The sequence below is a fragment of the Phacochoerus africanus genome, chromosome 2, assembly GCF_016906955.1.
Source record: "Phacochoerus africanus isolate WHEZ1 chromosome 2, ROS_Pafr_v1, whole genome shotgun sequence".
Classification (NCBI taxonomy): Eukaryota; Metazoa; Chordata; class Mammalia; order Artiodactyla; family Suidae; genus Phacochoerus; species Phacochoerus africanus.
In genome coordinates, this window is record NC_062545.1 from 163,493,728 (window position 1) to 163,508,932 (window position 15,205).

The following is a 15,205-nucleotide window of genomic DNA, read 5'->3' on the forward strand; positions in this document are numbered from 1 at the left end:
TATCTTGAACCTGGTAGCCCCCCAAAATTCTCAAGGCTCTTTTTGACTGACACCGTTGGATCCCTGATTAGATAAATTAGTAAACTTCTCATCAACTCCTGCACCCTGAGATGCAGTATAGACATTCAACAAAAGAAAAACAAATTACACCATGTTTACTACAAAGGGTGTGTCAATCTTGACCTCTAACATTATCATTATAAGAAGTTGTTGGCCACATGACCCATACTAGATACAAATTTTAGGCAAGTTGTGACTTAGGGAACTGCAAATTCAACTTGCTGGAAGGAAAAGGGGAGGGTGGGCTTCAGAAATGGGCCCAAATCAGACATTTATGGGGGACTTGTGAAGATTTTAGATTTTAGATGGTCCATAAACTCTTCCTCTGGTCTAACATTCTATTAAGAGAATTAAGAGCTATGTGTGAAAAGGCTTTCTATTCTAAACTGTTTACCTTTCTGGAAAAGTTATGTATCATTTAATGAGAACCTGCACTGTAAGAAATAGAATCATGGGATATTTGGACCCAGAGGCTGACAAAATAATGAATCCTCAATTATCTGTTTTTTAAAAAAGGACTGGTGAAGACAATTTTTTAAGCTATTACCAGGTTTTAGTTTTCATGGACAAGTTCAGAAATAACAGTGTAAATTTGGCCAGGCCTGTGTTGTCACTTGGAATTTTTTTTTAAAAAATTACTAAAAAAAAAAAAAACAGTAAACATGATTGCTAATAGAATAGTCATCCATCTATTTCATGCAGAAAATAGGATTTGACAGGAAAACAAGAGGATATGAGAGATGAATGAGGGTGGAATTTTAAGGAAACCTATGACAAAATGTATAGGCTATAGGCCTGTGTCTGTTGATTCTGTTAAAAAGAGACTGTTTTTTTCCTGTATGGCATATGTGTTAACACAAAATCAGCCTGATGCACTGATCACTTAAATCTCTGTTTTAAGACCAACACTGTGCTGGATTCTGGGGAGACAGTACTTCCTACCCGCATGGAAACTACTTCAAAGAGACCAGCCCCACACAAATTCAATGTGCAGAAGAATCACTTGAGGGTCTAATTCAAATGCACATCTGATTGTGGACCTCTGGCTGGGCTTGAGATTCTGCCTCTTAGACTCTGGTGAAGCTGATGCCTTTGGGCCCTAAATACCAGCCTGAGTAGCAAGTCTAGAAGATAATACAGGTAAGTACACAGCCAGGTGCAAGAAGATGTGCATCATGGTTGTACCAGGGAAATTATAGCAGGCTGTGGGACCACTTGGAGGGCAACTGAGCAGGAAAGGCAGCTCCAAAGAGATACAAGGTGTGAATAGAAGTTGGCTGAGCAATGAGGTCAAAAGGAAGAAATACGTTCCATGCAGAGACTGAAGAGCGGGCAGAGGGGGAGTGGGGAGAGAAGCTACCTGAGGAGTTCTGAGGAGTTTTCCCATGATTTAACAGACTTCATGGGGCACACATGGGGCAGACATCACAGGGGGCATCACTGAAGGTTTTAAGCACATGAGTGATGTGACCAAATTTTAGAAGGTTCACTCTGGCAGCAATGTGCCTAGCAGAATCAAGTCAAGACCCAAGACAGTGTGACTGGTCAAGATATATGTTATGGTAATTCTCATATAAGATGCTAGTGTCAGCAAAGACAGTCCCTGTTTCAACCCTGTCTTTATTAAAATTCCTGTATATCCTGGAATTCCCATTGTGACCCAGAGGATTAAAAACCTGACTGTGAGGATACAGATTTGATCCCTGGACTTGCTCAGGGGGTTAAGGATTCAGTGTTTCTTTTCTTTTTTCTTTTTTCTTTTTCTTTTCTTTATTTGTCTTTTTAAGGCCACACCCGCAGCATTTGGAGGTTCCCAAGCTAGGGGCTAAACAGAAGCTATAGCCACTGGTCTACTCCACAGCCACAGCAATGCCAGATCCAAGCTGTGTCTTCAACCTACACCACAGTTCATGGTAACACTGGGTCCTTAACCCACTGAGGAAGGCCAGGCCAGGGATCAAACCTGTGTCCTCATGGATGCTAGTCAGATTCCTTTCTGCTGAGCCATGATAGGAACTCCAGATCCAGCGTTTTGACAAGCTGTGGCATAGGTCAAAGATGCAGCTCGGATCTGGTGTTGCTGTGGCTTGGCATAGGTTTCACCTGCAGCTTCGGTTCGAACCTCTAGCCTGGGAAATTCCATATGCTACAGGAGCAGCCATAAGAAAAAGAAAATAAATAAATCAATAAAATTCCTATATTTCCTGCCTAGGATAAGACCACATTCTATTAGAGCAAGGCTTGATGTTTTTCAGCCTAAATGTAATTATTTCCTCCTATATTATTTCCTAAGGCTGCCATAACAAAGATTCACAGACCGAGTGGTTTAAAACAATAGAAATGTATTCCCACATGGTTTTGGAGGCTAGAAGTTTGAATCAGGGTTTCCCAGTATCTTTCTTTCTTTTTCCTTTTTTTCTTTCCTTTTTTTGGCTTTTGTCCTTTTTAGGGCCACACTCACAGAATATGGAGGTTCCCAGGCTAGGGGTCTAATCGGAACTGTAGCCACTGGCCTACACCAGAGCCACAGCAATGCCAGATCTGAGCCATATCTGCGACCTACACCACAGCTCACGGCAATGCCGGATCCCTAACCCATTGAGCGAGGCCAGGGATCGAACCCTCAACCTCATGGTTCTTAGTCGGATTCGTTTCTGCTGTGCCACAACCCCAGTCTCTTTCTAAAGACTTTAGCGAAGTCATCCTTCCTCAGCTCTTGTAACTTTTTTTTTTTTTGCTTTTTAGAGCCATACCCACAGCATATGGAAGTTCCCAGGCTAGGGGTCCAATCAGAGCCACAGCTGCCAGCCTACACCAAAGCCACAGCAATGCCAGATCCAAGTCACATCTGCAACTTATACCGCAGCTTGCTGCAACACCAGATCCTTAACCCACTGAGCGAAGCTGGGAATCAAACCCACATCCTCATGGATGCTAGTCAGATTCTTAACCCAATAAGCCACAACAGGAACTCCCTCTTCTAACTTTTGGTAATTGCCAACAATCCTTGGCATTCCTTGACCTGTGGATGTGTTGTTACTCAAAATCTCAGCCTGTCTTTACATGGCCTTCTCCCCTATGTATCTGTGACAGAATTTCGCTTTTTTTTTTTTTTTTGCCATTAATTACTGTATTTATTCTTTTTAAAATTTTTTATTTCATTTCATTTTATTTTGCTTTTTAGGGCCGCACCCACGGCATATGGAGATTCCCAGGCTAGGGGTCGAATCGGAGCCAGAGCTGCTGTCCTATATACCACAGCCACAGCAACGTGGGATCCGAGCCACAGCTTTGACCTACACCATAGCTCATGGCAATGCCAGATCCTTAACCCACTGATCGAGGCCAGGGATCAAACCCTCAACCTCTTGGTTCCTAGTCGGATTTCTTTCCGCTGCACCATGGGAACTCCTATATTTATTCTTTTAAAAAATTTTTTAAATTTAAGTAGAGTTGATTTACGAATTTCTCTCTTCTTATACAAACATCAATCACTGGATTAGGGCTCACTCCAATCTAGCATGACCTCATTTTATTTATTTGTTTGTTTGTTTGTTTGTTTAATGGCTGTGCTGTGGCAAATGGAAGTTCCCAGAGCCAGGGATTGAATCTGAGCCGCAGCCGTGACTACACAGGATCCTTTAACCCACTGCTCCACAGCCCTCAGTGGGAACTCCAATATGGCTTCATTTTAATCCCATTACATCTAGGAAGACCGGAGTTCCAAATGAAGTCACATTCACAGACTGGAAGGGGTGGGGGGGAAATGGAGGATTAGGACATCAGCATATCTTTTGAGGGACACAATTCGAATGGCTGACATCTCCCTTTATCAATTGCCTTAAAAAAAAGTTATATATATACATTTTTTCATCCTATTTGCAATTTACACATTTACAAACCAAAAGGGCCTTAGTAAACTTGACAATGGATTTGAAGCAACCTGCAATAAGGTCAAATGCAGTATAGATAAGATAAGAAATCAAATGACTGACTTCTGAGGGAACAGGTTAGAACATCTGTCAGGCAGAAAATCTGTACAGGAAAGCATGTATACCCCTCACATTCTTAGTTCAAGTTTGTGAAATAGACAGTGGTTCAGTTCAACAAGTATCATCGGAATATTGGAAACAGGTCAGGACTCCCTGAATATTTAAGTTAGCTGAATTATTGATTTTCAACAAGGAAACAAATGCAGCTAGTTTAGAGGATTTCATCCAAGAAACTATTGGCAAGTGCTTCGTTTATTAGAACCCGGAATATCTGAAGATAAACAAAATGATTTGTAGGGTGTCATTGAGTAACTACTAGGAAGGTAATTCAATCTTGTATAAGAGTTAGAAAGCAGCGATTGTTCAATTATGTAATCTGTGCAAATACAACCTCAGAATCAACTGACAAACTTATTTAAAATGCAGGCCTGCCTGAACTCAGACTAGTGAATCACAATCCACTAGTCTGGAAATACACATTTTAACAAACCCCTAAGATAATGTTGACACACTAATGGAGAGGATGAAAAGTCACTTGAGAAATGATGCTTGACCTCAAATAGCTTACACTCTAGTGAAAAAAAAATAAAATATATATGAATTGGGAGCAGATACTTGAAAATGGTTTACAATTGATTGTGAAATTTATGTGACATGCGAAAATATTTTCCCAAGATAGTTGATTGAAAATAATTTGTAGTTTGTATGCTTTTCTGGTTGAGTGTTGTAATTCACAATTTAAACCATCTAGGTAGGGGAAGAAAAAAAAAAGCCTTCTTAATTATCATCAGGAGGCAAAAGAAGCCTGGACCTCCAGAATAAATAGGCTTAGGGAAAAAGGATAAAAACAGTAATAATAGGTACATAATTGACCCACAGTTTATACCCTGTGAATGGGTCAGTGGCAGCACTGAAATGCATGGTAATCATGACCTAGAAGAGGCATAAGAGGCAAAACAAAGACACAATAGGTGAGAAGAGGGCAACAGGGAATCAGATGTTTTGAGTGTCCGGAAGCCTTGAGCGTTACTAGTGCAAGCAGAATTGTGATCCAGCTGTGTGAATAATCAGAAGTTGCTTCCTCTGGTAGGGGATACAGTTTCATGCTGTGTAGTCTTGGAAACTGAGGGTGGATTCTTAATTACCCTCGTTGGTGCCTAATTTAGTCCAATAGCACCCGTGATGTGGACTGGGTATCACTGAATCAGAGCTGCCAGCCTTGGATTCCCGTTAGCGGGACTCCTCGGCTTCTCACTGAGACTCCCCGGGCCTTCTTCCTCAAACTCTCCGAATTTACTTCCTGCTTCTGAGCCTTTGCCCTTGACCTTGACTCTGCCTAGAATGCTTTCTCTGGATATTTCCTTGTCTAGATCCTTCTGGCTATTCAAGTCTTAGAACAAATGCTATTTTCTCAAAAAGACCCAGGGACACACACACCGTCATGTCTAAAATTGTCCATCCCTACCCACCCAGGGACGATCTATCATGAAATAGATTGTGTTTAGTTGCCTGGCTTGTTTATCATCTACTTCCCCTTTTGAGGTCAAAACTCCACGTGAGCTCAGACCTTACAGGCTTGTTCCCCACAACCCCCAGTTCCTGGACCCATGGAACCAGGCACAGAGCAGAAGAGAGCACCAGAGCTGAAGGAGGTATTTGTTGGCCTAAATTCACAGCGCTAATAAGTAAACTCGTAGCCACGGTGACCCAAAACTTCTTACTCAACACCTAGTTCATCGTTGTTTGATAAGAAAGGTTGACAATAATCAGAAGGGGTTACTAACACTGGGTATTTAAATTCTGCCTCCTTTTTTTTTTTAATAAAAGTATTTCTCTTTAATAATAAACGTCCAGGAGTTCCCATCATGGCGCAGCGGTTAATGAATCTGACTAGGAACCATGAGGTTGCGGGTTCGGTCCCTGCCCCTGCTCAGTGGGTTAACGATCCAGCGTTGCCGTGAGCTGTGGTGTAGGTTGCAGACGCGGCTCGGATCCCGTGTTGCTGTGGCTCTGGCGTAGGCCGGCGGCTACAGCTCCGATTGGACCCCCTAGCCTGGGAACCTCCATATGCCACAGGAGTGGCCCCCCCCCAAAAAAAATAGCAAAAAGACAAAAAATAAATAAATAAATAAACGTCCACATTTACAAGTCTAGAAGCTCAGAGGTAGCACTAGAACATGTACCCTTAGGAATTAGCACTGTCCCAAGCCTTCCGGGGTTCCTCTGGCTTCTCTCCGCCCTCCTCTGTCCCCTTTGCTGCTCCCACTACTGGAACAGGCCTTTGCAAGCTCACTCCTTCCTCTCCCCCAGGATTTCCATAGCCCATTCTCAGAGATTTCCTCCCTATATACTCGCAGCATAGAATTTCTCCCACATCCACCTGCGTGTCCTCAGACTTCAAATTTGTATGGTTCAAAAGTGAACTCTTGGAGCTTCCACTCAACCTCCAAATTTGAAGTCTGCATGCACAGCGCCATCCCCAAGATGCCCTCCAGATATTCAAGCAGGAGACCCAACTCCCACCCTCTGCACCTCCCTCTGCCACACCTTCTTTGTGAAGTTGTCCTGAACAGCCCCGGAAGCTCATCATTGCTCTCTGCATCCTGGGCCAGTACCTCCTGCACCTGGGCTATAGCAGAGCCCCTCACAGGCTCCCCCTCCACACCTGGCCCTCTTTCAGCTATTCTCCCTTCACACTGCAAGACTTTCCTTAATGCTAATTTCCCCATATCTCTTCATGAAACCTTCATATCCATTGTCCCCACCGAGTGGTCAGATTTTTATTTTTAAAAGATAGAGGAGGAGTTCCCGCTGTGGCACACTGGGATTGGTCATGTCTTGGAAGTGCTGGGATTCAGGTTTGATCCCCAGCCCAGCACAATGGGTTAAGGATCCAGGTTTGCCACAGCTGTGGCTTAGGTCCCCGACTGCAGCTCGGATCTAATCCCTGACCCAGGAACTCCATATGCCATGAGGCAGCCAAAAAAGAAAGAAAGAAAGAAAAAGTATCCATTTGTGGCTCCAGCAGTAACAAACCCGACAAGTATCCATGAGTACGTGGGTTCATCCCCGTCCCACTCAGTGGGTTAAGGATCCGGGATTCCTCTGGATCCGGCATTGCTATGAGCTGTGGTGTAAGTCACCAATTCGGCTTGTATTTCAAGTTGCTATGGCTATGGCATAGGCCAGCAGCTACACCTCCTATTGGACCCCTGCCTGAGAACTTCCATATGTGTGGATATGGCCCTAAAAGTCAAAAAAATAGTGTGTGTATGTATATAAAATGTGTGTGTATATATATATATATATATATATATATATATATATATATATATATATAATGTTCTAAAAAAATACTACCCATTTATAATGCAAACAAAAATTATTAAAGTGTGCTCCCCGATACATATGCAAAACCTAAAGGAAGAATCTTGGTTGTCCTGAAGGTCATAAAGGAAGAATTATTCCTGGAAAAGAAGACTCTGCCCAATTACTCTATGAATGTGATCCAATTCCACTTCAAACCCCAGAGAGATTTCCTGAGGAATGTTAACAAATTGAAGAGATCTAGCCCTTCCATTTGCTACAATATTATAAATAAAGTCGATGTAAAAACAAGGTCTGAAACAACTAGTAGAGCAGAGCAAAGAGTTAATGGTGCAGGCCTCAAAACAGGTGAGAATAAAACATATGATGGAGGAGGCCTTTCAATACAATGGAAAAAAGATAGATAACTCCATACACTGTTTTAAAATGATTGACTTTACATTCAGGGGGCAAAAAAATTAATGTCTGATCCCTATCTCATTTTCTGATCAGAACAAACTCCTGAGGGTTTACAGGTTAAACATAAGCATTGGACACATTTGAAGGTAGTTGAAGCAATCATGGGTGAATATTTCCATAATCTTAGAATTGGATTGGCTTGTGAATACCACATCCCAAGAGCACATTTGAAATGTAAAATGTCAGGTCAGAAAATAACACTATGAACAAAGTCAGAAGACAATGGGACTCCTGAGGAACAAAGGCTGAGTTCAGACCAGGGTCTGATCCAGAGTCGGCAGCAAGGGTGACAGGAGTGACAGAAGTGCCACAGCACTTGCCCATGCCCTTTGTCAGAGCCTTCGTTTTTGTTTTTCATTTGTTTGTTTTGTCTTTTTAGGTCACATCTGCAACATATGCAAGTTCCCTGGCTAGGGGTTGAATCGGAGCTGCAGCTGAGGCTTACATCACAGCCATAGCAATGCCTAATCCTTAACCCACTGAATGAGGCCTGGGATTGAACTGCATCCTCATGGATACTAGTCAGGTTCCTTTTTTTTAGGGCTGCACCAGCTGCATATGGAGGTTCCTAGGCTAGGAGTCGAATAGGACCTAGAGTTGCTGGCCGACACCACAGCCACAGCAACTCAGGATGCAGGCTGTGTCTTCAACCTATACCACAGCTCATGGCAACACCAGATCCTTAACCCACTGAGCGAGGCCAGGGATCGAACCTGTGTCCTCATGGATACTAGTCAGATTCGTTTCTGCTGAGCCACTACGGGAACACCATTAGTCAGGTTCTTAACCCGCTGAGCCACAGCGGGAGCTCCAGAGCCTTCAATTTTGAATGTGCGGAGGGACAGATCTAATTCTGACATAGCTCTCCCTCCCCCTCTCCTCGATATGAGGCCAGGCCCAGGGTAGGTTGGAGAAAAGCCTTAGAGAAAGTTCTATGGTGCCCCTGGAAGTCAAGTATCTACCCTCTCAAGCCCACCTTTACAGAAACCTGGGTCATAATTATTCCATCCTCTCTGACTAGAACACTTGAAACCACAATCAGCAGTCAACTTCTTGCTTCTTCTTTATCCCCTGTATTTAAGCTGTCATCAGTCCTAGCACATCTTTCTATAAAGTGAACTCTGGGTTTAACCTTCCTCCTCAAATTCCTCAGCCTGTAGGGTGTGTGATTTCATTCTGACAGTTTTGCGAAAGTCTTCTACCTGGATATCTGTCCTCTGCCAGGGGAGCAATCTGCCAGTAAAACACCATTTCCTTGACATGTATTGCCTTGCTGAAGAATTTAAAGACATCTCTCCATTGCCTGTGAGAGCAGGTCTACACCTCACTTTCTCTGGCTCCTTGGTGCAACAGGTCATTGATGGTCCCCTAAAATGGAGTAGCATACCCCCTTGAGGGCAGGTGCCCCTCCCTCCCTCACTGCTACTTTTCCTCCAGACTATCTAGCTGCTGCTGTTACCTAGAGCCAATCTTCCTTCATCCCCATTTCCATCAAAATTCCCAGGGGACTTTTTTCAATCTATCAATTTTGAGGTGGTCATCGAAATGCTGGAATAATCAGCTTTGCCTTCTTTCACAATAGTGAATGATTTGACATCATGAGCTAAGTCTCAAAGAATTATACTGTATAGACACAAGGCAGGTTAAAAGGGGAACTTTTTACTGTTTTGTCTTTTTAGGGCTGCACCCGAGGCATATGTCGAATCAGAGCTGCCGACCCAAGCCATGCCTATGATCTACACCACAGCTCACGGTAACGCTGGATCCTTAACCCACTGAGAAAGGCCAGGGATCGAATCCACATCCTCATGGATACTAGTCGGGTTTGTTGACTGCTGAGCCAGAAAAGGAACTCCAGTGGAGGAATTTTGTATAAAGTTCTCTCATTCTCTTTTTTCTTTCTTTCATTTTATTTGTCTCCCAGCTTCATGGTTTCCTTCATACTTAAATTGCTTCACTTCTTTGAGCCAAGGCTTTCTATTCAGGGAGGGGAGAATAAAATAATATTGCTAGTTCCCCTACAGGGCTTTTTTTTTTCCTTTTTAAGAATGAAAAGTAATAATACAGGCAAATCAGCTACCACAGTGTCACATCCGGAAAGACGATTAGGCCTTTCCCAGAATGAGGAGGGCAGAACAAGAAAGTGCCAGCCCTTCCACCCTGAAGGTCCCCATCCAAAAGGAACACATGCCTCACCCCAAACACAGAAGCCCCTGCCTGGGAAAACTCAAATAATTATGCTCCAGCATATGGATGACATGCCAAACTCCACCCAGAATCAGGCGATTATAAACAGAATCACTTGTCTGAGTTCTTTAGAGAAAGGAGAGAGGTAACAGGCAGAGAAAGGAAACTAAAAGAAAAAGAGGAAATGAATCACTTTCTGAGCCTTAGACCTCAACAAACACAGCAGGCTGGGGGGTGGGGGAGTGGAGTCCCTGGTTCATCAGCAGGTGACTTTTTTTTAAGCTATCTCTTGGGAAACATGCAACAGCAAATATCCAAATTTCTGTGACTAAATAAAATTCTGGCGGGAAAGGAGCATGGGATTGGAAACCAAGAGTGTCACCCTCTCCTTTCCAGGCCACAAGAACTCTTGGCCATAGAGCTGGGCTGGAGGGTGGGCAGGGATGCTTTGGTACAGATTCTGTCAGTTTTCACATGGCTGCTGTCAGATATTAACTCTGATTTCTAAAGGCAGTAACAATTTCTGGTTTTAGAGCTGGAAATCCTCAATCTCTTCTTGGCCAAAGAATTTCCCTGGGGTCCACTTAACCCATCTGTTAAATGTCATTGCTAACCCTGTATCTACTTCATACATTTTGGTGATGCGTAAGTGAGACAGTAGATTTTAAAAATGTATGGTGTAAACAGCAAAGTAATGCACATATATGATTTATTAATATTATTAGGACAGCAGTTCATTAATCAGGATGTAGTATATAAAGCTGTAATTGTAACACTGATACAACACGGCAGTTCCAGAAAAGAAAAAAAAAGTGACCTCTCAAGAAACCAGTAACAGTGTGCTTCTTAGAAGGAGAAGGAGTGGTCTGTGCACAGGTGTATGAGGGGTGTGTATTCATATAAATTGCTCAAAGAATGTGCAAAGTCAACTGTAGAATGGATGAGTACACTTCAGTCTATCCCCACAATGCAATCCTATAAAGCACCCAGAATAAATTTCTACAACCATCCGGGTAATGGCACGAGGATCAATGTGACGATGTGGAGTGAACCAAGTCAAGGACAAGGGTATAGAGTATTCGCTCTCACCTATACCGGGCTCCAAACGGGCCACAATTAGTCTATGCTCTTAGCAGCCATCATGATGGTTCGTGACCTGTGGCATATGGAAGTTCCCGAACTAGGTATCAAATCAGAGACACAGCCACAGCAACTCAAGATCCGAGTCACATCTGTGACCTACGCTGCAGCTTGCTGCAATGCTGGATCCTTAACCAGCTGTGCAAGGTCAGGGGTTGAACCTGCTTATTCATAGACACTATGTCATGTTCTTAACCTGCTGAGCCACAACGGGAACTCCTCTAATCTTCCATTTCTTGATCTGAGTGTTCTTGGGGTAGGTGTGTTCAATTTGTGAAAACATATCACATTCTTTTCTGTCTGTATGTTACACATCCACTCAACATACAAATGGATAAATATTGAATGGGGGGTGGAGGGGATAGGAGCCGCACTAATGGGACTCAGAAAGAAAGGTACAATAAGAGAAATTTTGATTCATATTCTTGCAGTATTCCCTAGATGGTATCCTTTTTGTGCAGGTAAGAAATTCACAAGGTAGCATTTGTTAGTGGCAGCAGAAATGAAAATACAGAGCAAAATATGAATTGGTATCTTTTTCAGTCCAAACAAGTAACAGAACAATGAAATAAAGATCTGCTATATGATTGCGAAACCTGTCAGGATCTTGAAAGGAAGTGACAGAGGTGGCAATGTTAAAATATTAGATACCAGATAGTCGGTGCAAGCGTAAAAGACAATTATTCCTCAGAAGTAGAAAATGTCACCGTAAGCAACAGCAATAAGTATCCAAAGAGGACGAAGGGGAATGAAATGTAAGCTTGGTGAATTCTCATTTCTGGGGCCATCAGGAGGAAGACAACAGGTCTACCCACTACATTGTACAACCTCAATCCTAGGGCTAAGGCGTGTAGGCACAAAGCTGCTAAGTAGGCGTTCCCGTTGTGGCCCTGTGGTTAAAGAATCTGACTAGGAACCATGAGGTTTCGAGTTTGATCCCTGGCCTCACTCAGTGGGTTAAGGATCTGGCGTTGCTGTGGCTGTGGCGTAGGCTGGCGGCGGCTACTGTTCTGATTAGACCCCTAGCCTGGGAACCTCCATATGCTGCGGGTGCGGTACTATAAAGACAAAAAGCCAAAAAAAACCTGCTAGGTAGTGGAGTTGTGCATAATTTGAACCCAGATTTTTCTTGGGCCACACCCATGGCATACAGAATTCCTGGACTAGGGCCTCAGCTCTGACCCTCAGCCACAGCAGTGACAACACCAGGTCTTTAACCACTAGACCACCAGGGAGCTCCGTACCTCCACCTTTGAAGGCCAATATCCAAGCATCTGGGTCTGTTTCCCTACCACATGCAACTCACTCCTTCCTCCAAGCTTTACCCTTATTTATATTTGCCCTAGACTCTGAAGAGGGTGATCTCTTATCCTCCAGATCCTACCTGAAATGCCCCTGAGACCTTCTCTGCCACCTAATCTGAAATAATTATCCCTCTTGATCGCCATTCCTTGTTTTCATCCTTGATAACTTGTCAGGAACTGTCATTGCTAAATCTGCTGGGTGGGAGTATTTGCATTTATTTATCAGCCTCTCAAACTAGACTATAAGCTCCATGAGGTGAAGGCCATGTCCACTGTGTCTCCTGCTCTTCTTTCTGCACCTGGCACAGAGGAGATGCTCCACAGATGATGATTTTAAATAAATCAGACTTAACTTGTGCCAGGGGAATATGCGTTTTCTAATCACATAGACCAAGAGCAGTAGCTGTAACCCAACTCTGCCGCTGGCCTTCTGAGTTCTTGAATGAGAAGCTTCCTCTCTCAGGACCTCGATTTCCTCCTGTGTGAAATGATGGCTTGGGCTGATTACTTGCTAACTTCCTCCCTTCTAATTCCCATTCCCTAAATTAAATTAATTCCCAACAACCTGTGAGTGGCCAATGGCTTATTACCATTCCCAGAGAGGGTTGCATTTTAAATAATGTCCCACGTTCGTCTCTATTTTTAGGCTATCAGGCAGCAGATAAGTAAAAACAGTGGAACTGATTGGAGAGAGATAATTTTGCACAGAAGGCAGCTGAACCTGATAGTCTGCCCCTATGAGTCAGCCGCCCTCATATTTCCTGCTTTCCTCAGCTTCAGTTTCTTCCCTTCTCTTTATTTCAACTCTTCCCTTCTCTTTATTTCAACTCAGACCTCTTCTTTAAATCAACTTCACATTCAAAAGGGCAGGATTTTAAAAATCATTCCTGCCCTTCCCCCTGTTCCAGGAAAGCAGTGTGTCCCCTGAAGTCCTGTGGTCCCAGGGAGTCTGGTCTCTGGAAACCCCAGATTTCTACTTTCTGTTTCAAGTACAGGGTTCTATCTGGCAGGCAGGCACTGTGGTTTTGCATGCGGGAAGGTAATCATCTCTTACCAAGCCTCAAGTTATTCAGCGTGTTATCCTTCTGGAACGGCAAGTGTCCTAACTAGGAAAATTAATGTCTCGGCAGTAGGACAAAGGTTGGCTCAGAAGAACAAACACAGAGCGGAAACGTTCGGTAGCAATAACAATATTGGTTTCAGCGACAAGATGTTGAACTTGCCCAGGATGGCTCAGTCCGCAGTCTTGGGTTGTTTTGATCCGGCTGTTGTAAAAATCAGCAGCAGCCGGGCTCCAGTTCCCACCGCTATCCTTACTCACACACTGTGTCTTTCTCTCTAATATGAGTCCCCCAGAGCCTTAGCTAAGTGCTCGGTGATCTGCCCGGTGATCCCAGCTCCTGATGAAAGTGAGGGTGCATTTTGTCTATTCACAGGGGCCCCGCCCTTGTTTTTTCCTTTGGCTATCGTTTTCCTCCTGGCAGCTGAGCTTCGAGGTGGCCTTCTTTGATGCCTGGGTCGTAACTAACCCTGAGGGGTGTTGCTGTGCCAGGCACCTGCAACCCCACTCACCAGCGCTGAAGTGATGGTGGAATGACTGATTGAATGACTTTGGTCATTGTTTCTGCAGCCAGTGTTTTCTTTCATCTCAGCCTCAAAACTCAGCCTCCCTGCCCTAAAGGTTTATTACCAGAAGACTTTATTTAAATAAAGAGCCACCAAGCCAAAAACGTGCTGGCTCCCTCCTCAGTACAGAACTGTTTTCTTTTTTGAGCAGGTCCCGAATTTCGAGGGATCCAAGCAAATTCCAGTGTCATCACCATTACTTACGCTGAATGAGATCCAAGAAAAGTGGGGAAATTCAAATCTAAGAGAGACCCATCGTATCTGTGTGACTTGTGAAAAAACACACCCCTTCCCTAATGTTTTCTAAGAAAGGAAAATACCACACATATAAAGAACAAACATCTTTCTTGGCAGAGTTTGCCACATATATTTTTGCCTCCAGACCGAAACTCAACTTTCTAGTTCTAGACCTAACTCATGGCTACCATCCCAGCTATTCAGTGTAAGAGCAAGTGGACCCAGAACATCTGAAACCTCCTGAGAGACAGAAACGCAGGCTCCTGTGCCCCACTCCAGACCTACCAAGTCCGAGTCTGCATCTTAACAACATCTCCGGGGGATTCAAATAGATCTTAAAGTTTGAGAAGCACTGTCTAGCCTCACTCGCTGTTATACACACACAGACACACACACACGTATATTTTTATATCTTTTTTTTTTTTAGGGTGGCACCTGTGGTGTGTGGACATTCCCAGGCTAGGGGTCAGATCAGAGCTGCAACTACAGACCTATGCCACAGCCACAGCAACACAGGATCCTATCCACATCTTGGACCTACACCACCACTCACAGCAATGCTGGATCCCTGAACCACTGATCAAGGCCAGGGATCCAAACACATCCTCAGGGATACTAGTCAGATTCTTTTCCACTGAGCCACAAGGGGCACTCCTGATCTCCATTTAACATCCTGTTAAATTTTTTTATAAAACTAACACCAAGCTATCTGAGAGAATCTAGAGGTACCTCTGAACCCATAACAGGCCAAGGCGAGGGCATTTATAGAACTACTGGAAATGAGATAGTGCATTGATTTCCATGCACTTAGCAGTTTAAAACAAAATGAAATAAAACAAAACCTCTGGCACCTGCTGGGATGTGTAAAAGCAG